This window comes from Nomascus leucogenys, chromosome 16 (assembly GCF_006542625.1).
Source record: "Nomascus leucogenys isolate Asia chromosome 16, Asia_NLE_v1, whole genome shotgun sequence".
In the NCBI taxonomy this organism is placed as follows: Eukaryota; Metazoa; Chordata; class Mammalia; order Primates; family Hylobatidae; genus Nomascus; species Nomascus leucogenys.
In genome coordinates, this window is record NC_044396.1 from 29,035,707 (window position 1) to 29,060,867 (window position 25,161).

At 35.1% G+C, this 25,161-nt stretch overlaps 1 protein-coding gene across 1 annotated transcript in view; it reads right to left on the reverse strand.

The window, feature by feature from the left end:
• The window catches only part of PKIA (cAMP-dependent protein kinase inhibitor alpha), an 89,661-nt gene that overhangs the window by 15,133 nt on the left and 49,367 nt on the right, over positions 1-25,161 (reverse strand). Inside the window, exon 2 of the mRNA XM_003269463.4 lies at positions 17,762-17,890. The gene's annotated coding sequence lies outside the window, so the exon portion shown is untranslated. The remainder of the gene's footprint in view (positions 1-17,761; positions 17,891-25,161) is intronic.

A 25,161-nucleotide genomic window follows, 5' to 3' on the forward strand; every position in this document is an offset into this window, starting at 1 on the left:
TGATCCATGAAAATAGTGTCTGGCTCAGCTCTCAACCCACAGTTGCACAAGGTGCTTTACTTGTGATAACCACATGTTTGATACACAACAGAAGTGCTTCATGAGATGTCCCATTTCATCACATGAATATTAAAAACATGTGTACTCAAAGGTTGAGATTCAAGAAAATGAATTTTTTTGTACTGCTTCATCAAGTACATTCTTAGGTAAACCTGGAACTAAAAAAATACTAATTGTGAGTGTGTAGGGGTGCAGAATATATAGATCACTAGGAGAGTTCAGTGCCACTGACTTGCTTAGTGCAAAAGTGCCAGCAGTTCCCTGCCCACCCCCGCCTTGCTTTTGCATCATTCCTGCAAATGTCAGCCTTCTTTTCTTTTCCCCTCCAATGGCATCATTACTTAATTTCTCCTCTCAAACTTTCTTTAGATCAGACTCAAATACTTTTTCCCCCTACAATGTTTAACACGTAAAAACTTTAAAATGAGAACTCTTTACCTGTAAATATTTAAAATGTTAGAAGTACTATCTTTCTTTAGAAAATATTTTTATAATTGGGCAACGAGTGACCTCAAAGCTACTCATAAATTCTTATACTCATTTCTGGTTTACCCCTATACTATCTCTAATAAAAACAATTTCTTTCTTTCTTTTTTTGGTATGCTCTTTAAATTTTTTTGTATCTTGCTTTCTTACTCTCCATAGCAAATCTTACCTAATAACTTTGTGGAGACCAAGGTCATCATTCATCTTCAATCCTCTTTCTTTATTATCACATTTAAAATCGTCCATCTCTTTACTCAAGAGTCCTTTTGCCCACAGTTATTAATACCTCACTGGTGCTCTTGATTCTATCTTCTTCCTCATTATCATTCCTTCAATTCTGCCTCTTCTGGAGTCACAATTTTACTTCAGCTACTTCTTTAACACCTTTCAAATTGCTTACATCTTCCCTGTTATAAAATCTTTTATCTTTTAACTCTGCATTTTTTAAATCTTTCTTCTCTTTTTTGTTTTTTTTCCTTTCGTTTTGAGACAGGGTCTCGCTTTGTTGCCCAGGCTGGATTGCAATGAAACAATCAATCCTGCATGTTCTTTAAGACATTCATCTCTTTTTCTTTCATTTACTCCCATATAGGAAAATAGGTAGATACTAATTTTCCCTGCTTCCTCTACACTGCTTTATTTTTAATTCCCCTTGTAATTTTACACATATATCTATTAACTTAGGAAAACTGTTTTCTCAGGAACTATCACTACAGATTATTCACCAAATGCAATAGTCTTTTCAGAATAGTCATCCATATCAAATTGTATTTAGCGTTTTACACTGCACTTTTTTGTTGTTGTTGTTGTTGTTGTTTGTATTTTTTTTTGAGATGCAATTTTGTTCTGGTTGCCCAGGCTGGAGTGCTGTGGCGTGATCTCGGCTCACCGCAACCTCCGCCTCCTGGGTCGAAGCAATGCTCCTGCCTCAGCCTCCTGAATAGCTGGGATTACAGGCATGCACCACCACGCCCAGCTAATTTTGTATTTTTAATAGAGACGAGGTTTCTCCATGTTAGTCAGGCTAGCCTCAAACTCCCAATCTCAGGTGATCCACCTGCCTCAGCCTCCCAAAGTGTTGGGATTACAGGCGTGAGCCACCATGCCTGGCCTTTTTTTTCTTTTTGAAATGTCCTTCTCCCTTGGCTGCCGTAGTTACTGTACTCTTTTGGTTGCTTTATAATCTTCCTGTACTTCTTGCTCTTCCCACTACTTACCTCTTAAAATAAATCTTTATTCTCCTTTTTGTTTTTTATGCTCTTTCTGGTAATCCCATTTACCCTAATAACCTTAACTGCCACCTGTAAATTGATGCTACTCAAATCTATAATTCTGGGGCCTGATATTTTTTTAAAGCTTCACTAGAGAATTTCTACTGACTATTAAATACTCCACTATGGATGTCTTTAAAATCTCAAATTCAGTATGTTCAAAATGGGATCTCTTGCTTTCTTCATCTCCACCTCTGCTCACAAAACTGTTCATTCTTTCTATTATTTTGTTTATATCTCCACTATTTTTACAGGCATCAATGATAGAAATCTCAGAATTGTATTCAATCACTTCCTCTCACTAATTCTTCCCATCCAATCATTTCTCAAACCTCAGTAGTTAATTCCATCTATTCAATGTCTCTTAAATATTTTTCATTCCATTCTTCTGGCAACAGCCTTCATCTCTTCCTTGACTGTTGCAATTGTAGGCTAACAACTCATCTAAACCTCTTCTCCAATTTGCCCTTTAAAGTATCAGCAGAATTAACTTTATAAAACATAAATAGTACTCAGAAACCTTCAGTTGTTCCTAGGAACCCACAAAACATAGTTCAATTTTTTTATGGCCCTTAGGAGTTTGAAGCCAATCTACTGTACTAGCCTCTTTTCTCACAATATCTCTCCTGTTCATAATAAGGTCCAATCACAGCAGCACATGCAATGCTCTTGGTATTCTCCTATTGGTCTTCTCCACCTGTTCTCATCTTTCCCGTCACACTCTTTCTCCATCTCCAGGTAGAATAAATAACTTTGTTATTGTGTTGATTTAATTCTGTCTTATGTGAGAATTTATTATTTTCATGTTGACCTCTTTCTATTATATTTCTGGGTCTTTGATTTTCGAATCCACTACAATGTATGGCACAGAGTTTTGTATTTTGTTCCTAAATCCACAAAATGTATTGTGTAGATTGTTCTTGATGATCTTACTCAAGATCCTCCTTGTTTAAGTAACTTGATCGAGGTCATACAGTTGTTCATAGTAAAACTAGGCTAAGAGCATGTGTCCTTATTCTTACCCAGTTCATTTTCCTAATAAAATATTTTTTATAAACTTAAGAAGATAAACACAATTATGATCTCTAGCACACTTTCTTTTCTTATATTCACAATTATAACAAAAGATTTTTTAAAATAACAGCAATAGAAAGCATCTAGAATCTCGAGTAATCTAACCTATTTTCACTTTGTTGATGGCTTCCTCTTTTAAGTTTTTTATCAAATATATATGACGAAAGTAGCAAATTAAAGCATGGAATAATTTGTTCTGTCTTCTTGTTAGGGCTTTTTATATCATATATTTAATATTTCAAAGGGTTTATAAATCATTTATCAGCTAATCTTTGCAATACCCCTGCTGAGAAAGTCAATTAGCTGCAGAAGTACTGCTGGTTGGCAAGTGACAGGTAATGTTACCTGCACATTACAAAAGAAGAAACTAAAGCAGTGAGAGGTTATTCAACTTGACCAATGTCTTACCCAGTCAGCAGCAGTACTGACGTCAGAAAGGGGACCAGGGTTTATTCACATCAAAATCACAAAAGCATTAAGGGCCTAGGGCTGGTGGTGTTCTTTGTTATATAATACTTGCCAAATTATTTGTTTTATCTTTTCCTTTACTGGCTCTGTAAGAGTCCAAGGAAGAAAGATACTTTTAAAATCTATAACCTCTCATTAATCTATGACTTGCCCTCCTATGTTAAATAAATATTTAGATTTTCAAAGGATATTAGAACACTGACACAGTTATCAAAATAACTCATATTAACTTTTTCATCTTTAAAATCACAAAAAAGATCCAATCAAGCTCAGTAATATTTTCTGGTCTGTTCCAAGATATAATAATGACCATAAGAATAACAAAACAGCTACGGTTTAATAGTGCCTTATGAATAATAACAATAACAAAAATAAATATCACATATGTGCCAGACATCACACTCTGTGTATATGGATTATATAATTTAAATTTCTTAACAACTCTCTCAAAACAGTATTCTCATTATTTCACTTTAAAAGATGAAATATTAAAGGTTTAGAAATCTTAAGTCATGAAACTAATAGGTGATTTAACCATTTACGGTTACCATTTTCCAATGTTTGCACTGGGGTATAAACTTACTTCATTTTCTGTTAATGGTTTGCCATCAGTATTTCTTTTTAAAGATATAAGTAGTTTACATTATGTTTTGAGGTATTACTCTATAGGGTGACAGTCTATTGATATCTCAACAGTATCTGGGTTTTGAATATTATGATCCGCTATGCAGAGTATTAATTGACACCAACATCTTTTTCTTGATTTCTGTATTTGTTCTACAAACACTTCCTATTCCATCTCCCACAAATCTGGTTTAATTATCCAGGTGATGGTCTTCATATTCAGTTGCCTCACTGTTAGGGCTGTTTTGCCTTGTGATAGTAAAAGCACACTCTCTAGAGACTATGAGTTTGAGAAAGACCTACGAAAATACTGACACCTAAAAAAAAGCTTCCAAAGTATTTTTAAAAATGCAAAAGTGAGATTAAAAGCATGTTTTATTAATATTATCAGCACTAATATTACAACTCATGAAATGCATCTCCTACTTAGTTATGTAATAAATTATATTAAATATGTGATTTGGGTACATTTTAATATATTTGATAAAATGTAGTGTGGAGCTTCCAAAAGTGCAGTTGCCCAGGATGGGGGAAAGCTTAAAAATGGCCCTGCTCATAATGAACTAGAAGTGACTTTGATCGGCAGGTTGAGGCAGAGATGGTAGGCCCTGAGAATAAGGGAGCAGGGGTACAGTGAACAAGACTGCCTGGTGAAATAGGAGAGTCAGAAATTAGTGATTTATTGAGTGGAAAGCATGAAGGTAGAGGATTCTAGGTTGACAATTTTAGAATTGTGTCTAGATTTCTAACTTGGATAAATGAGAGGCCAGTGCTGTTTGGTGAAGGCAAAAGGAACAGCAACGTGGAAAGTCTAAGAATGCCACTTTAATATGTCACAATGCTACATTTAAGCTAAACTCGGCGATCCTTTCTGAATGAATAAAAATGCATTAATTAAAAACACACATTTCATACACATGTTAATATCTGCTATTCTGCAAGCAAGTATTTTCTGTACAGTGTCTAAATATCTACTCCAATTGAAAAGGTGGTTAAACACTTCAATATGCCTCTTTTCAGCCAAGAAGAAAAACAGTTGCTATGACCATGTTTCAACATATTTTAAATCTACACATCATCACTGCCAATTTATAATACCTTCTCTGCAGATGCTAATTTCCTATATAGCATTTTTATCCCCTTTGACTACCGAAAATGTAATTGTTCAGTATTATAATTAATGTTTTTCATTGCTATTACATGTCTGAATGTTGTTAGAATTTTTCGTTAATCTTTTTATTAATGGAATGCTCTTCAGTGCAACGTGTAATACTCTTCTTCTCTGACACTGTTATAAGTTATTTCAAAGATTTTCCATATACTTGTTTTAAATAGAATTTTCAAATCTTTCAGGCTAGTTTAAGTCAGTAGAATAGGCTCTAGAGAAAAGAAAATGCTGAAGAGCAGAAATGTGATTTAAATGTAAGTGTAAATAAGAAAGTATCAATTTGGCTAATGAGAAATATACCCGTATATATAAAATATAAATGGATATAGCAATCAATAGACATTTCAAAATGAGATTATCCACTGAACTATTTTAAAATATTAATTAAAAAAGTGGTCAAATCACTATACTAACAAAATAAAGAAATTTTTATAAGGTAACAAGATAAACAATATGTGTATTTATTTCGGCCAAGAGACAAGTTGTTATCTGGAAAATCATGACATGTTGTATATTATCAAAATTACTATCAGTATCGAGCAGCTCTACTATTGACTCTATTATCAGGACTAGAAATTACTATTATGACTCTATTCCATTACCAGGAATATTCAAGAAACTATTTAAAATGGTAAACATTAATTTTAATAAATAAAAACCAATCCATCTGAGGAAGAGGTTTCCATGAACTGAGACATTAAAAGATCTCAAAATCTTTCCTTTGACTACAATATAAACTACTTGAGAATTATATTTTCTAGTTTGCACTCTAAATTTTAGAAAAGTGTTTTCTGCACAATTCAGGGTACAAAGTAAATACATACAAATAAAAATGCTTGAACGTATTACCTTGTGGTACAAATTAGAATGTCTTTCATATTTACATACCTCTAAGATTTTTATTACAGCATTATGCATTAGTAATGTTTGTGTCTAATTCCCATAATATTTTGTGTCAACCAAACTCATTTGAGTTATAATTAGAAGATCTGGTGCTTATCTTCTAGGCTTTCATCATTGCATGTCACTTCTTTAATTCACACCAACTTTTAATATTTTATAACACAACCAAAGACTCTATAAACACATATAATAAGCACTATGCAAATGACTCAGGATAAAACAGGTTTCAGATGTGAAATTATAGCCATGCTTGGCTATACTTCCATCTAAGTGCTTCATCTGAATAGAGGTGTTCAATCCAGCTGCATATATAAATCACCTAGGGTGACTTTTAAACTTACCAATGGCTGGCCCCACTATCAAATCTAATTATTGTCTACATGATAATAATTGTTTTTCAACTGAGAGCTATATTTGATTGGTGGCAAAGGCAGCACACACACACACACACACACACACACACACACACACACACACTTCCCAGTACTTTTAGAAATTATAGAACAGGGTTAATCATAACTATTGAGTTTAAATATTACTTATCAACATGTTAAAATGCAAACGAGTAGGGGAAAATTAAAGATAAGCTGTTTTACATATATTTTTAAAAGTCTTATAGAAATCCTTAGGAAATTAATAGGAAATGGGAAAACATGAAAATCTTGTTGCTTTCTGCACTCCCTCACCTATGGCAATGCAAACAACAGAAATCACTCTGGGACTTCAATTAACCCATTGATGACAGAGGTTGCAAATTTCTTTTTTGAAAAATCAGACTTTGGTGATGACTTTGAGCAGTGGAATATAAATGACTCCCACAGGCTTATCGTTCCGATAATGGAACACTAGGCATAAACAGGTTAAGGAAGGTTATAATAGATTAGGTCTAGCCAACATTGTCTCTCTCCCATCTTCCTCTAAGGTATGACAACTCCAGTCTCCAACTATAATCTCCTCTACTAAAATGTGTTTTTAGGTTTATTGTTATACAGTAATTCAACTGTAAAAGACTGCAAATGCAAGCAGAGTCATTTAAAGAAGAAAGGAAAGAAGAAGAAAGGAAAATGCTCTCACTAATTTTTTATGCTGTTTTTTAACACAGAAACAGCATTTCAAGAGTGAGTTACAAAAAAGTAAAATTGAAAAATATTTGTTACAGCTAATACTTGCAGGTAATGCTATCATCCCTCTCACAAAAGCAAGAGGGATGAGGCATAGAAGGAACGTGGCGTTGATGGCAATGGAAATAAGCAGTTACCGCAATCTGTTACAAGCTGCATTCAATTGACTAGAAGACGGGAGTTTCAATGCCATAATTTTTACAGTATTTGCTTGCCATCTGATGTTGGGAAAAATATTAATTTATCTGCACTTCAGTTTTCATGCCTCCAAAATGTGGGTTCTCAAACTAAAGACATATTTCAAAACTTTTCGAGGTCTAAAAATTGCTGACCTTAGTGTCTGTGTGCCCTTCATAAAGGGCAAGTTTTTGCAAAGTATGGTATTCTTCTAAAAGGCCTTTGAAGTAAGAAAAACCTATATTTAGAAAGCTCATTCAGTGTCCCTGGGTGTTCTCATGTCTTGCTGCTATTTATAACCAAGTATAGGCCAGTAGACAACAGCTTTGCTTTAACTAAGTAAGTGCCCAAGTTTCTGAGAGTTAAAGAGAAGTTTTTCATTTTTCTAAGTGTGGAGTTGAGAAATTGTTGAAAACAGGAATTTTTTTGAACTTGTTTGCTGAATTGCCCAGTTGTTACATGGCCTGACATGGATGATTTAAAAGGCTGCATTTATGTTTGGATATATAATTGTCACCCTGCTGCTTTATCATCGCCCTCTTACAGGGTAAACATGTTCAACTGTTTTGAGTTTGTGAGTGTGAATGTTCCTTATGGTTTGTTTTTTCTTATGAATTCCATGCCCATTTATTCCAATTTGAATGCAGATAGAAATATATAAAGTTCTTGAAGAATGTATTTTCATTCTTATGAATCTTGTTGAATTTATTGTAATACAGAGGACTTTACTAATTTTATAGACATTTGTAAAGAACATCAAAAGAAAACAAAAACATTGATACAGTTTGGCTTTGTGTCCCCACCCAAATCACATCGTGAATTGTAATCCCATAATTCTCACGTGTTGTGGGAGGGACCCAGAGGGAGGTAACTGAATCATGGGGGTGGTTCCCGCCATGCTGTTCTCGTGATACTGAGTGCTCACAAGATCTGATGGTTTGAAAAGTGTCTGGCATTTCCCCTGGTTGCACTCATTCTCTCTCCTTCCACCCTGTGAAGAGGTGCCTTCCACCATGATTTTAAGTTTCCTGAGGCCTCTCCAGCAATGTGGAACTGTGACTTAATTAAACCTCTTTCCTTCATAAATTACCCAGTCCTGGGTAGGTCCTTATAGCAGCGTGAGAATGGACTGATACAAACATCATTAGAAAAAAAATCCCAAAGCCTCAAAAAAAAAAAAAAAAACACGAAATATTGCTGGGATTACATGGTATTAGCAAGAGAGATTAGCACCACTAGGCTAGAAGCCGACTACCATTGTAAACAGCTTTTAACTATACTAGCTGCCTGAAGAAGGATTATCTGACTCAGGGATGACTTGTCTTTTGTTCATAATTTTAAAAATATGATCTCACACTTACAAAAACGTTGAAATGACAGTAAAAAAGACAGTAAAAATGGCTTATTTCTCAAGCCATTTGAGAGTAAGCTGTCAACACAATGCCCTGTCAACCGCAAACACTTCCTACAAACATATCCAAATATTCACAAGAAAATCTGACAATTAACACTGATACATTACTATAGTACTGTCTAATCCTCAGACTTGTTCAAGTTTTGTCAATTATCCCAATAATGCCCTTAATAACAAAAGGATTAGCCTAAAATCACGTTTCATTGAGTTGTCCTGTCTTAGTTTCTTTTATCTGGTACATTTTCTTGGATTTCCCTTGAAATTCATAGCCTTAAAACCTTTAAAGATACAGACTAGTTATTTTGTAGGATTTAGCTGTTTGTATTTGTCTCATGATTAGATTCAGCAGATGTGTTCTTTGGCAGGAAAATCACAGTGAAGCTCTATTCTCACCACATCCTATCAACAGACAATTTGGGCAAACTTTTAATTTGTACCCTTATTGGGATACTAATTTTACTCAGTTGACCAAAAGGTGCCACCCAGTCTTCTCCACTATAAAGTTATTTATTTCTTTTTTAACATTAATACATTTTGTGGCAAGATACTTTGTGCTTATGTAAATATCCTATTTCTCACCAAACATGATGCATTCAATTTATTTATATTGATAAAAACTCATTGACCATTTTATTAAATTAACTATAACGAGTTTCTATTATTATTTATTTTGAAGCTCAGATTGTTCGAGATTTGCTCAGGGGAAATCCCTTCAATTTGGCCAATGTGTCCTTTGACATCTCCCTGTCATTCTTTGATATGTTTCTTGCTTCTCGGAACAATATGTTCTAGGGTCATCTTATGCTTTCTTTGCTCTGAATCAGCCATTTCTCCAGAAAGCTCTGGTTCCTTCACTAGGAGAACTGTATCTAGACACCAAGATCTGGACACTAGGTTTGCTCATTGCTATTGGGGAATAGCTGCCCCAGGCCTTTGCAGTAGACTGAGCTATGGGATTTATGTGTATGTAGACATACATACATACATGTGAAAACACATTCATCTACATTTATATAGTCACACACATATATACCTTACATCTATGTTTAATTCTATATTTGCTAAATATATTGAAAACCAGCACTTTCATTCCCCCATTTTCATCCAGCACCAGAATCCATTCTACCTTTTGCCTATATCATGCTTTAACTTCCTCCTCAGACAATGACAAACACTGATTGCCTTCATCTTTAATATTCACACTTATTAGATCATTCTCCCTGTATTTTAACAAATTATTGTTGCTACCGCTTTTCTACCCCATACAACATTCTCCCCACCTAGCACAGACTATAACTATCTGTATTGAGTGGTTGCTGTGGCCACTCCCCCATGTAGATGTCCTTCTCCTTCCAATAACTTGCAACAGCTCACACTAGGCTCCTCTGTGCAGACACCCTCCTTCTACTTCTTGGGCTTTAATAGCGAATGCCCAACCATTGCAAGACCCTGTATACCCACCCTGCCCATGGTGACAAAGCCTTACTAGGCCTCATCGAATAGCTTTTGTACTACATTGTTTAAGAAGGGAAGGGAAAGGACAAAGAAGAGGATGAGGAAAGGAAAGTCATAAAGAACGGAGAGAAACAATATTTTTCCTAGAGAATATTAGAAGTGGTTCTTTAGGAAGTTATAAAGACAATATGCAGTATCAACTAAATAATTAAGCCTAGATTACATATTCTTTACATATCTGTATCTATATGCTCTGTATCTTTATACCTATGTCATATGTATGCATCATTTTATAGCAATAAAATGTATGTGACAAAATTTATAATATTTATCTAAATATTTTAATACTTTGCAACTTAAAAAATTATATAGCACAATTCAGTGATTAACAGTTCATTTCTATGAATGGATTTTCAAGTCCCCATGCCAGGAGTGCTTGGGATAGTATCTGTAGTGGTCTTTATTGGATCGTCTTCCTCTTTTGCCACTCAGGATTCACGTAATCTGCTGGTCCTCAATTGCATCCCGCTGGTGCTCTGCACCAGCCCATGTTTATCTGAACAAATGGTATCTGAACAAATATACCAGCTTGGTACTTCTCAAAGGGTTGTCTGTAAACCATATGCAGCAGAATCACCTGAAGACCTTGTCAAAAGGCAGGTCCCCAGGCCATCTTGATTTCCTGTTCAGAATCTTTATGGGTGGAAATAGTTGTCTGGAACTCAACTCAGGTGATTCTTACGCATTAAATATTGAAGCCATGATGTAACTCACATGTCTACAATTCCTCGGATTTCTCTGCTTAAAATACACTCCTTTGTTCTATCATTTTTGCACTTGTTATTTAATAAACTTGCTCATTGCTAAATGTGTAAATACCCTCCAAAGTAAAATGTATCTATCTTTTGCAAAATGTCTCTCACCAAATGTCTCCACAAAATGAAAATGCAACTATCTTCTGAGCTCGTATTTTGAGGAATCTTACAGGTCTTCCAGGTTCAGAAAATAACAAGTGCAAAGGTCTTAATGTTGGAAAAGTCTTTTAGGGAAAAACATTCCAGAGGCGAGTGTGTGAGGGGGAAAGTGGTAAATGAGTTTGGAGAGTAAGGCAGAAGGAACATTGACTAAGGCCATGTAGGTCAAATAAGGCAGTTTAATTTTTATTTTAAAAGTGATGGGAGCCAGGGTTTTGGATAGGAATGTTACCTGGTTTAAATTTCTTTGGAAGATTATTCTGGCTATTGTACTTGTTATAAACTAGAAGGACTGTGGCAAGAGGCGAAGGAGGAAGATCCTGTAAGAGACTGCCTGTTGCACTATGTGAGGCAAGCAATGATGGCTTGCAGTAGGTTGAAGACGGTGAGAGGTAGAGGGATCCAGGATAGATTTTAAAGTTAGAGTTGGAAAGAGTTTCTTATGGACTAGATGTAGAAACTGATGGAAAGTGAAAGTTTAGGGATGAATCCCAAGCTTTTGGCTTGAGCAAATGGAGATGGAAACAACTGGAGTGAAAGTGATAGAAAAAAGTAAACTATTTCATCATATTTGCTAATTCTGAAATGTCTATGATATATAAAGTAAAGATATTTAGTGGGAAATGGGAATTATGAGTCTCAAGCCTGGGTGAGTGGTGAAGGCTAAAGGTATGAATATGGGGGTCATGATCATCTGCCTATTGAAGCAATGGGACTGGAATAAAACTCATGTGCACAGACAGAAAACTGCAGAGGGCCAGGAATGAGTTTTAGGGCACTTTAGCAATAAACACTAAGAAATGGAGGCATCACAAAGGAGACCAGGAAGAAATGTGAAGTGAGAAAGGAAGAAAACTAGGAGAGTATGGTGTTCTAAAAGCCAGTCAAACAAAGCATCAATTTTGGCAATTATGAGAGCTTATTTTCCAAAGTTTGTTGTATTAATAACTTAAAACTTGATATTCTAAAGAGAGCTTTTAGCAAACAGAAAAAAAATAATGATTTTTTTTCTACTACAAGTGATTGATTGTAACAGCATAGGAACTGTAAATGTGAAAAAGACATCAAGAATTTAGGTAGAACATGATTTTAAACAAAAGCGTTCATTTAAGATACAAGTACACAATGTTAAGACATAATATTTTGTCAATCAACTGCAGCTACAGCATGCTGTAAATGAAGATGAATGATTACAGTTTAATATCAAATTCAGGGGAAAATATTTGAGTCTTCATAATTTTTAAATAGATTTTAAAAATAGGCTTGAGACTTGTCATAAGTGAAACAGAATTTTATAAACGATCATAACAATTTTAGAATCAGAATAAAGTTTACATATAAAATGACTTACTTGAATTCACATGGTTCATTTTTACGGGTGAAGACTAAGACTCAGGTTTTCTGATTACTGAGTATCTATTACTTTAACACACTGTCTTGAATATCTTTCAACCATCTATAAGTCATCTATAAAATGACTAAAAAGGGGCTTATCAGTGATATCTTACATTTTACAATAAAATTCTAAGTAATCAGAGCTAGGAGAAATAAGGCTCATGAGGATTAAATTGTAAGAAGAGCTTATAAGAGGGGGAAAAAGTAAGAGATACATTTCCACATGGACAGATAGGAGATTTTAGGAGAAAACAATCAAAACTTTACTTATACATGTTTATATTAGCTTAATGAAACAAAGACAACCATCATGGGACTAGCATATAATTTTGCATATAAATTTTTGAATATGAAGACTGGTATAGATTAACATCCAATTACACTAAAGACCAGATAAGGTCTTCATTCTATTACGGCATATCAGGAATAAGGATACCTCTTGATACTTCGGTATGTGCCGTTTAGGGACAATGAACCTTACTACAAAGTGAACATTTATGGCAAGAAGTAGTTTAGTATATAAATCATAGTCGTATATGAATATGACTCAGTAAATTTAGGTATGTCATGAAAGTTATGTTAGGTTACTTTGAAAAGTTAGAAATGACCAGGTTAACTAACTTTTTTCTTTTTTTTTCAAACTTTTATTTTAGGTTCAGCAGGACATGTGCAGGTTGTTATATAGGTAAACTCATGTCAAAGGAGTTTGTTTCATACATTATTTTGCCACCCAGGTACTAAGCCTAGTATCCAATAGTTATCTTTTCTGTTCCTCCCCCTCCTCCCATGCTCTACCCTCAAAAGGCCCCAGCGTCTGTTGTTCCCTTCTTTGTGTTCAGGAATTCTCATCATTTAGCTCCCACTTGTAAGTGAGAACATATGGTGGGGGGAGGGATAGCATTAGGAGATATACCTAATGTAAATGACGAGTTAATGGGTGCGGCACACCAACATGGCACATGTATACATATGTAACAAACCTGCATGTTGTGCACATGTACCCTAGAACTTAAAGTATAATTAAAAAAATATAAAACAAATAAAAAAAATAAGTGAGAACATATGGTATTTGGTTTTCTCCTTTTGAATTAGTTTGCTAAGGATGATGGCCTCCAACTCCATCCATGTTCCTACAAAAGACATTATCTCATTCTTTTTTATGGCTACATAGTATTCCTTGGTGTATATGTACCATATTTTCTTTATCCAGTCTATCATTAATGGACATTTATCTTTGCTATTGTGAATGGTGCTGCAAAGAACATTTGTATGCATGTGTCTTTATAATAGAGCGATTTATATTCCTCTAGGTATATATATAAAACCAGTAATGTGATTGCTGGGTCTAATGGTAGTTAACTTTTCTTTTTGATGCCAGAATAACTGTTACATAAAATATCTCACTATGCCACTGTCAAAGACAAAATCCCGGGACTGCAGAGGTCCATTGTCTAACCACCTAAAGCTGCACAGTTCACTCATTAGCCACATGTGGCTTTTGAACCCTTAAAATGTAGGCTAGTTTGACCTAGGTACTGAAATTTTAATTTAATTTACATTTATTTTTTCAAAAAAACACATGGCTAATGGATACAGCGTTAGAGAGCACTGAGAACATTCCCATTATCACAGAAACTTCTATGGAACAAAGCTGATCTACAACATTTAAAAACTTTTTACATTTATTCTTCTTTGTTAAGAAAATTGACTCTTATTAACAGGTAATATTAGCAAGATGGTAGATACAAGCTCAAGCTCCAAAAGCTATTTAACTTGATTGAACTTAAATAACAATGAGAAATAAGTATGAAAAGATAAATAGAAAATGAACATAAGATATTCTTCAGAATTTTCCAGAATAGGAAATATAGTGACTATTAAACAGATGAAAAGATTTTCAACCTATTGGTAATTAGACACATGCAAACTAAAACTATTAGAGACTGAATTATATTTCCCAGAAATTCGTATGTTGAAGCCTCAATCCTCAATGTGACTGCATTTGGAGATAGGCCCTTTAAAGAAGTCATTTAGGTTAAATAAGGTCTTAAGCATGAGGCTGTAATCCAGTATGACTGGATTCCTTATAAGATGAAAAAGACCCCAGGGATGCGTGCAAACAGGGAAAAAGCCATGCGATGACACAGCAGGAAGGCAGTAGTCTTCAAGTAAAGGAGAGAGGGCTCAGGAGAAACTAAACCTGCCAACACCTTTCTGGACTTCTAACCTCCAGAACTGTGTAGAAATAGAGTCTGTTATTGAACCCATAGACTCTGCGGTATTTTGTTATGGCAGCCCTGGCAAACTAGCACAAAGACCAACTGAGGTTTTATACTAACTAGATTGGCTGATCTAAGTGATGAGGCTGTAGAATCATAGGACCGCAACTTGATTCAGTAACTTTGAAAAACATTTTGGCATTATCTTTTAAAGCTGAATATTCAAATTCCCAATGACCTAGCAGTTCTAATCTTGGTTATACACGTTAAGATAAATCTTGCACGTGTGTAACAGGAGACATTAAAATACATACTCATAAAATATTGTTAATAATAGATCCAAAACAACTCTAACATCAACAGGATAATATACACATTTTTTACATTTATACAACATAGTAATATACAGTGATAACAATGAATAAACACTAGCTAAAACAAAATAGATATACCTTAGAAACATCATAATGTTGAGTGAAAAAAAAGCAAACAGTTACAGAAAGCATGATGCCAATTTTATAAAACACAAAACAGCCCATACTTAGTAAAAAATACATAAAAATTAAATGAATGTTAATATAAAACCAAGAGCAGAGTTATACTTTTTATGACAGAAAAAAAGAACCAGAGAAAAGCACAAAGAAAGATTCAGTAGTGTTGATTCTAGTTCTTAGTTTTGGTGGTGTGTTTGCAAGAGTTTATTTTTATTATGTTTCATAACTTACATATAACAGATTTGCATACATTACTTTGCATGTATCAAATACTATATAATAATGTTTTTAAAATAAAAATTTCCTGGTTACCGAAGATAACCCTTAGACATTAACTGTAAAGATGGAGATCTAATCCCAAACCACAGATATATTTATTTATGAATATTTTGTACTAAGAGATCTTTCAGCTAAGAAAAGAAATTCTCCCTTTCTCACATGAGAACTTTATGCTACCTAATGAAGCTCCCTGCTTTGGGGCAATTTTCTGTCTTTATTTAAGTGATACTAGTCTTTTGGCTGTGTAGAAATTTAAAAAAAAAACTGATAGCTACATCTCCTGTTCCCAGGAGAATGCAAGAAAAGAATAAGATGTGGGAGACAATCTCATAGCTTATTGTTAAGTACATACAAAGACAAAAATTGTACATAGTTAAATAATGCTCCATCTAGCAATTCAGAATTGTTATTAGTAAGTATATCTGAATATCATAATTGATAAAATAATAAAATAATCAAATATGAGTAAATGTCCTGTTATTTTGAAACGAGTTTCAGTGTGCTATTTTAGATCGCTAGTTCACTTCCACACCTGGGAGAGTGTGTGTGAGTGTTTTGGTTTTGTGGTAACTGGATTATGCTAAATTTTACATTTCCTTCTTTAATGAAATGGATTTTGTTCTCTCTTGGAAATGCAGCAGATAGCAACAGCAGAATGTAGAGAAATAGCTGCTGCAGCTGTACTACCCATGGAAAAGTATAAATAACAATCTTGGCAGCTAGTGATTCTGAAATTGCCCTTAAGTGTGTCATTATAAAAATGCTCTAACAAATATGTTTTACAGTAAGGTGACTATAGCAAATAGCAATGTATTGTATATTTCGAGATAGCTAGAAGAGAATATTTTGAATGTTATCCCCACAAAGAAATAATAAATGCTTAAAATGATGGATATGCCAATTACCCTGATTTGATCATTATACAATGTATATATGCATTAAACATCACACTATACCCCAGAAATATGTACAATTACTGTATCAGTTATTAATTTGAAAAAAAAAGTTTGCAAGTAATATAGTTAAGAAATTTATCTGATGGATTTTCTCCCTGAGCCCAAATCATTGAATAGTAAATCTAATGAAGGTACTATGCCTAAATGTAAAGGATAATATGTAAATTATTAAAAAGCAGTCTCAGAACTAGATAAATTGTCAGCTATATCAGCAGACTCAGATTCAGGCTTTCATGTCACAGATACTTCTGTCACAGACCTTGGCAAATATGTGTTTTGTGTTGGTCTTATAATTGTCCTTAGAATTATGGGGACTTATTCATTAATTCAAAAAGTTTTATGACCCACATTTTATGTGTTAGTTATAGTGCTGGGTTCTGAGACAACAGAAGCCAACACACAAAGCAATCCAAGGACAAACTTTTTCCCTTCATTCATCCATTATTCAATATGTGTCTTCATTTTGAGTGCTGACTAGGGATCAAGTGCTGTGCTAAATATATATATTAATATGTATATATTAATATAACTGCAAATGAGAAGATGAGCCACTTATTATGATGTTACTGCTGTCTTTCTCTTTTCTTTTCATAAAATGGGATGTCCTTTTGCCCCAAGTTTTGGTCTTAAATTGCAAATGAAAAGAAAATTCTCAGTGGGATGCTGACGTGCATAGATAAATGAAAACAGAGCTCCCCTTTCACATGCTCCATTCACCTCCCTTCCAACTCTCTATACGCGCTCACTTTGAGTGTCCCAAGACCAAGACGAGAAGTGCCCCATAGGAACCAAAACAACTTCCTTACATCATTCATTAGGACTGTTCCTCTTATAGAACTAAATGCCATCATGACCCATAATTTTCATGACCTTCATAGAGGGTCACGGAGACAACATATGAAAATGATTTGTTTTAAAAGAAAATCCTGAAAGGGTTAATCTGCTGTTCCACAGGCCTAACCTCCTAGGATTAAACCACAGGCATGGAGCTCACTAACTGTACTTAGTAACAACAAGCTAAAAATAGAAAAAAGCATCATGCTGTTATCGTATGAGTTTCCCTCTAAGGTTTTGTCTGATAAACATCACAACCTCCAAGGGGATTGTGAACAGGTTCCTTGTAGGGTAGGTTAGATACCTATTTTTTCAGACAGTCACACCATAACCAGTTCTCAGCATACTTATTTTAAGGTAATTAAATGTTTGAGAATTAGTATTCCTACCTGATTGGAAACCTTCTTGTCTTTAATTCATTGACTATACTAGATCTCTTTTTTCTTGGAGATGACCTTCAGATTTCTATCAGAAATTGCTTCTTTGGGGAAACCAGGGCTTCTCAGAAAGTCAGGAAACTGAAATGGAGATAGCAAGAGAAAGGGAAATTATCTGTACATATAAGTTTCACTTTTTAAAAATTTTAAGCAAATGTTCAAGCATCTGTCGTTTGAACAGTATCATAACTTCAGGAACTTTCATGGTGATGAGTATGAATTCTCACAGCACAAACATGTGATGAGAGTATTGGTTGCATTTTGGGATTTCAAGTCAAGCAGTCGTCAAAAGTGGCCTGGTTAGCCTTTGTTAATTAATTGTGTGTGTGTGTGTGTGGGTGTGCAGCTTTTTTGTGATGGGGTGGTGGGGAAAGAAATCTGTTGACTACTAGTCAGTGATTTAGAGGGTAAAAAAGGCAAGTTTTCTGTTTTTTCTTTAATATTCACTTTGGTTCTTCAGTCTTCATCTAGATTTCTCTTCTATCTTCACTTAGATCTTCAAAAAATTAATTTGACTAAACTTAGTTATTCATAAACATTAGAATTTGTTGAAGGATATTTTACAGAGGCTTTGAATGTCTGTTCAAGCTTTGTCACACACAAAATGTGTGTGTGTGTGTGTGTGTGTAGCTTTTCTTGTGATGAGATGGTGGGAGAGAATAAATCTGTTGACTACTACTTAGAGATTTAGAAAGATGGACAGATTTAGAAAGATGGATATTAGGGTAAAGTGAAGCAAATATGCAAAAAATGTGCAATAAACATGGAATACTATGCAGCATAAAAAATGATGAGTTCGTGTCTTGTAGGACATGGATGAAACTGGAAAACATCATTCAGTAAACTATCGCAAGGACAAAAAAAAACCGCATGTTCTCACTCATAGTGGAATGAACAATGAGAACTCGTGACACAGGAAGGGAAATCACACTCCGGGACTGTGTGGGTGGGGGAGGGGGAGGACAGCATTAGGAGATACACTAATGACAGACGAGTAATGGTGCAGGAATCAAATGGCACATGGATACATATGTAACAAACCTGCACATTGTGCACATGTACCTAAACCTAAAGTATAAAAAAAAAAAAAAAAAAAAAGTTCCAACACTGTGATTCTGAAACAATAATAGCAGACTTCTGGGTGACTAAGGAGTAGCCTTCTCAAATTATACTCATACCTGTTATAGAACACCTGTTCACAAATTCTATACTATCATTCATCATTTATGGAAAACAAATGACATGATCTCTCTTTCCCTCCACTTCTTGGCCATTTTCATATACATATTTTCTATGTTTAATGTCATACTCTTTTCCATCTGTTTGAAAACATTAGGATCTAGGAGCGACAGACAATGAGCCAGCCCTCAGCATCTGTACCAGTGATGGCCCTGAAAGGAACATTGGCCTATTAGGAGACTAGAAGTGATTTGGGATTGTCTTAGACTGACTTCGCTCAGAAGCAGAGCCTGAGAGAAGAATTTGAATTCAAACTGTTCCTGGAAAGTGAGCAAGGAAACTCAGGAGAAGAGTGGGAATTGAGAATAGAGGCATGAAAGAGAGCAAAGAGAGGCACAGCACTGAACAGGTTACTTTTGCGGGGAACTGTTACAAGTCCCGCAGAGGAGTCCTGTGAAACCCTGAAGAACATTCCTCAGGGTTATCCCCACCAGTGGGTGAGAAAGTCGAGGTATTTATATCCCAAATCCCCTCTGTCATGGATTGAAAGTTTCAACCAGGTATGTTATCTCCTGCACACTTCTGGCCTGCCCTAAAGAGGTATTTGCAGGTGATGGCACAATTCTATCAGTATGCACTGAAATGCTGAGTGTAGGGGGAGATGTAGGTGGGCCTCTGACAGCATCAGATACAGTGGCAGTGGGGTATTAAAGGTTATCTTGTAAGTCCAAATGGATAAACTTTAGTTCCTGGGTTGACAGTTTTCTTTTGAGGTAATTAAGTACTAATGCATTGATAACAGTGTCCTCTATTAAATCAAATCAAAGGTCCTAAGGCTCTAATCTCCTGGAAAACTTTGTATCTTTGATACAGTCCTAGTTAAAAAAAAAAAAGGAAAAATTAAGATTTCATTCATCACTCATTTAATACTCACTGAACCCCTAATGTATACCAAGGATTAAGCTAGACTTCAGTGTAACCTTTATTAAAATCATAATCTTACCATCAAGAATTTACTTTATTGGGGCATCCAGATAGTACAAATTATTACATAGTGTAATGGAAGAGAGAGCAGTCTTAATTCATTCTGTGGACCAATAATAAGTGAGAAATATTAGCAGGCCCTCCTGTAGAAGGCAATACTGGAGATGGGTGTGTAATGTGAAGGAGAGGTAAATTTTTGAGTCAAAGAGAAGACAAATTCACAGTAGAAAGAAAAAGAATGGTTAAGGAACAGAACAGAAAGAAATGCCATATACAACTGGTATAAAGAGTGCTTAGAGGGGTGTAAAAAAAGAAGACAACAGAGAGCCTGGTAGCAGCCAGATAAAGAATGGTTTGTGTATGTATGAAAAGAGTGTGGAATTTAATTCTAAGGAAGATGGAAAGCCATTGAATGATTTTTAACAGAAAATGTCAAGTTAGAAGAAAAGAAGATAGAAAGGTTTATTTGCATAACATGATCAGATATTTGTTTGTTTTAGAAAGGTCACTTTGGAAATACTGGGGCTTGATTGTTGGAGAAGGGTAGTTGCAATCCTAGACACAGAAAGATTAGTTAATAGTTCACTAATATAAGCCAAAGAAGAAACTGGATATGAAGTTCGTGCATGGCAGTTCTTTGCTTTCAGTACTCGAGGAATGTTATGCCAATACTTCTGACATCCATAGTTTCAGATCTGAAATCTGCTGTCGTTTGAATTGGTGTTTCTCTGTAAGTAATGCATTGTTTCTCTCTGTCTGCTTTTCAGACTTTTTTCCTTTCTCTTTATGTTTCAGAAGTTCAATTATGATGTGCCTTGGCGTGAATATCTCTGTGTCTACCCTATTTGAGTTTTGCTTAGGTTCTTGAATCTGTACGATTCTGTCTTTTGCCAGTTTGGGGAACTGCTCTGTCATTATTTCTTCAGATAATTTTTCCATCTCACTGGCTCTCTGTTTTCATTCTGGGAGTTTGATGATATGGATGTTAGCTTTTTATTTTTGGTTCCACAGGTTCCTGAGTTCCTGCCCTCTTCTTCACTAAGCCTATGGTTTCCTCTCTGTTTTTCAGGTTCGGTAAATTCTATTTATCTGTTCTTGAGGTCAGTGATCCTATGCTTTGTCATCTCCACTCTACTCTTGAGCCTGCCCAACAAAGGTTTTTATTTTTGTTATTGTATTTGTCAGTTCTATCATTTTCACTTGGTTTTTATTTTATAACATCTATTTTGTCGCTTATACTTTCTATTTTTTCATTTATTTTAAGAAATACATAATTGCTTTTTGAAACATTTATGTGATATCTTATTTAAAATTCCTGTCAGATAATTTCAACAACTGATTTATCTCAGTGTTAGTGTGTGCTGACTATAATTTTTTTTATTTATTTTGTGATTTCCTGGTTCTTGGTATAATTGGTAGTTTTCAATTGTATTGTGAACATTATGAGTATTATATGACTCTGGATCTTATTTTAACTTATTATTATTTTTAGCAGGAAGTTCCCCTATATTGGGGTGTAGCAAGAAAGCTACAAGGGTGGGAATGTACAGGTTCCACTGGGCCTTGCTGACACCATACTGGCAACAGAGGGACGCTGACTCACATGGCCTTACTGCAGACAGATGAGGTAGAAGTTTAGTTCCGCCTTTGGCCTTGCTGACACCTTCCCAAGGAGAATGGGACCACTCATACCATGTTGTTGCCTTCAAATGAGAATGGAGGCTCAGCACTTTAACAAGCCCCCTGAACCAGGGCAGAGGGAAATGAAGTGTCAACTCTCTTTCTTTACACTACCTTAATTCTATCCTATTGGTGTTAGGTGTGTGTAGAGGCTTAGTTCCTCACTGGTCTCCCCTGACCCCAGGTTTTGAAGGAAAGTACAGTGCCTCCTATCCCCAACTTGCAACATCCTGTTGCTGATGGCAGATAGAGGTGGGGGCTTAGCTCCCCACTGGACTCCATGCCTGTGTGCAGGGAGTCCATTTGTAATTAGCTCTGTCTGGCATGATCTCCTTAAGTCTCCTTCCTGATGGATGGGGTGGAGGCTCAGCTCTCCATTGAACCACATTGTAACAACTCTGGTGGGGGAACCACAGTGCTGGCTGCTTGTGAAGGGCAAGAGTAGGGTGGTATGAAGGATCAACTCCTTACCTGGTCTCTCTGAAACGAAAGTCATGGGTCATGGGTGTAACCATGACCTATGGTTTCATTAGTGTTTTGCTGGAGAGGTGTACATACTGCCAGAAAGGTGTTCTGTTGTTAGAAATCTCTTTTCTCATACTTTGGCTAAGAACCACAGAGTTTTCTTGGAGCTTTTTTTGTCTGTGTCTATTGGTGGTTATGGATTGGAGGCTCCTGGGGTGCCCTGTCTGAGCTATGTGGGAGGCAATAAGAAAATGGGGAACTCATTGCCATGTCATTTCTTAAGTCCCGAAGTAAGTCTGCCTTCCAATTTTCACTATTCGGTGCCTCCTATGCTTATTTATTGTATTCATTTCAGGGTTTTAGTGGGAAGTGAAAATACTTGGGAGAAATGCAGCTACTCCATCTTATCAGAACCAGAATTATGGAGGTCTATTAATGTTAAAAAGTGCTGCTGGCTGTAAATTGAAGTTTGACAATATACACCATGCCCTTTAGGAATTATTCTGCTAGACAAATGGCTTCCTAAGGGTTAACAAGGTTATTACGATTTGATTTTCACACTTGTAGAAGTCAAGTGTTCTGTTGAAGGTGAAATTTATAGATAAAGAAGGCTAGACTGATTCATGAAGTAATAGATTAGGGTTGGAGACATTAATATAAACTCATCCTTAGCTTAATGTACCTATGCATAGCAACATACATAAAAAATTATAGATATGTGTATACACATTGTTAGTATACATACACATATCTCTTCACTCAGTCAGCTAACAGAACCTAGAAACAATGACACCCCAGTAACAATAAGCAAACATAGCACCCAGATCTTGGTGCTAATACCACTCCCCAGTAAAGGAACTAGAGCTTCCTGCAGGAAGGACCAATTCTAGAGCCAGGGCAAGAAATATAAAAGATGGAAGTAGACCATCTTGTAGCGTGAGAAATTAAGGAAGTGATTTTTTAAAACCCACAATGATTGAGCCTAGGAACCATTGAAAGAGTTCATAATGGTTAAGATGGAACAATTTGAGCAACAAAATAAAGTGGTATATAATCCCAAGTATAAAATTAATGTCCACAGATTCTTACTGGTGTAAACAAGTGATTAAATAAATAAATGGCTGGGGGATAGATAAGTCTCCAGTGCAGAAAACTTCCAAATAGCTTTTGTAGTTATTCCACCCTAAGGAGCGGGAGTATAACTCTCTGCTTCTTATTGTTGGCTGAGCGTAGTGATTTCCTTCCAGAGTATAATACAGAAAGAGAAAAAAAGAGAAACATTACAGTGAAGAAACCTGATGACGACTATCTCAGCCAGGTGACCAAGGTTGACATTAGCAGTGGTAAGTCATCTTGACAAAATGGCCCTTTATCTCTGTGGTCTTCCTTAAAAGCACACTCCTAATCTTGAGAAAAGCATAAGACACATTTCAGCAGTGGGGCATCTTACAAAATACCTGACCAGTATCATCCAAAATTGTCAAGGTCTTCAAAAATAAGGAAAGTACGAGAAATTGTCACAACTAAGGGGAGCCTAAGAAAACATGACAACTAAATGTAATACAGTATCCTGATGGAATCCTGGAACATAAATGTGACATGATAAGGTAAAAATCTAGGAACCATGATGAAAGTATGAACTTCAGTTAATGATACTATATCAATATTTGTTCATTAATTGAAACAAATGCAACATACTAATATAAGTTGTTAATAATAGAGAAAAATGGGTATAGTATATATGAGAAATCTCTATACTATACTTTCAAATTTTCTGAATTAAAGCTGTTTTAAAATATAAAGTCTATTTAAAAAGCCGAGTGTTTTCTTGTTTTATGGTTGTGTTTCTGCAGTCCCCAATAAATATTTGAGTTTGCCTTACCTTACTGATATTGATGTTGAAGAAAAAAACTAAATAACTCTAAAATGATTGGTAATTTCAATTCAATATGCAATAATTCCTGGTAACATGTTTTTGGAAGAACTCACTGAATAAATTAAAGCAAAGTGTCTTTAAATGCTAAATGTCTTTTTGGTGTTTAATCTTCTTTAAGATTAATGTTTGCCATGGGCATGATTCCACTTCAGAGGGCAGTGATTATCATAAACATTGGTTGTAGGCAATGTCTAATGTACGGTGAAATATTAATGTAAGATGCTGTAATAACTTTAGCTAAAGTATTTTATGTTTTCAAAATGATGTATTGTTATTGTATTTAAAAGCCTTTTTAAAATACATTTTCTATTCACCTTTTCCAAAACAGAAAACTTACAAGGAAATGATACTACAGGATAGTATGCTCATCAGTTTGAATTGGAGGCTCACTTTGCTGGCACTGGTGGTTGCCAACGATACGGGCATTTGTATTACTTTTACAAATCCCTTCCTTGGCAAAATCTGACTTCCACAGGGGAAATCTTTGACACAGGTACCTAAAAGCTGTAGAACATATAGCTTTGTAGCTAGATTTATGAAACATTTTACCCAGAAGTACAATATAATGTAGAAAAGGCTATTTTTCTCTTTGCCTTCTGCTAATCAGACATCACTCACCATCTTACTTTTTATCAGCCAACAAAGACGTGTTTCATAAATTAGACTATGTTTTGTAGCTCGACATTCTATCTTAATATGACTAATTCCATACGATTTTTGTTGGTACCAAATATGTAAATCAACAGGAAATTTTGTGCTTAGCTCTTAAAAATAATTACTATAACTTGCTCAATACATTTTTACACTTTTCCTTTGTGTTTTTCAAAACAACAGTTCTCCTAAGGTGGGTTTTGAGCACGTAAGTGAGTTGATCATTTTTTTCCGTGGACAGTTTTCTCATGTCTTTTACCATATCAATTTGTTCTACTTTCTTGAAAAGTAGAACTTAATAATTAAATAATTAAATCTTTATCGAACACTGATGTAAGGCAAACACAAAAGAAAGACAACTGATCTATTGGTTTTTGGGGTTTTTTTGAGTAATGAGCTCAATTAAAATATCTCCAGATAACAGGTGTTACTCTATGTAGTGGAAATTGTATTTTCT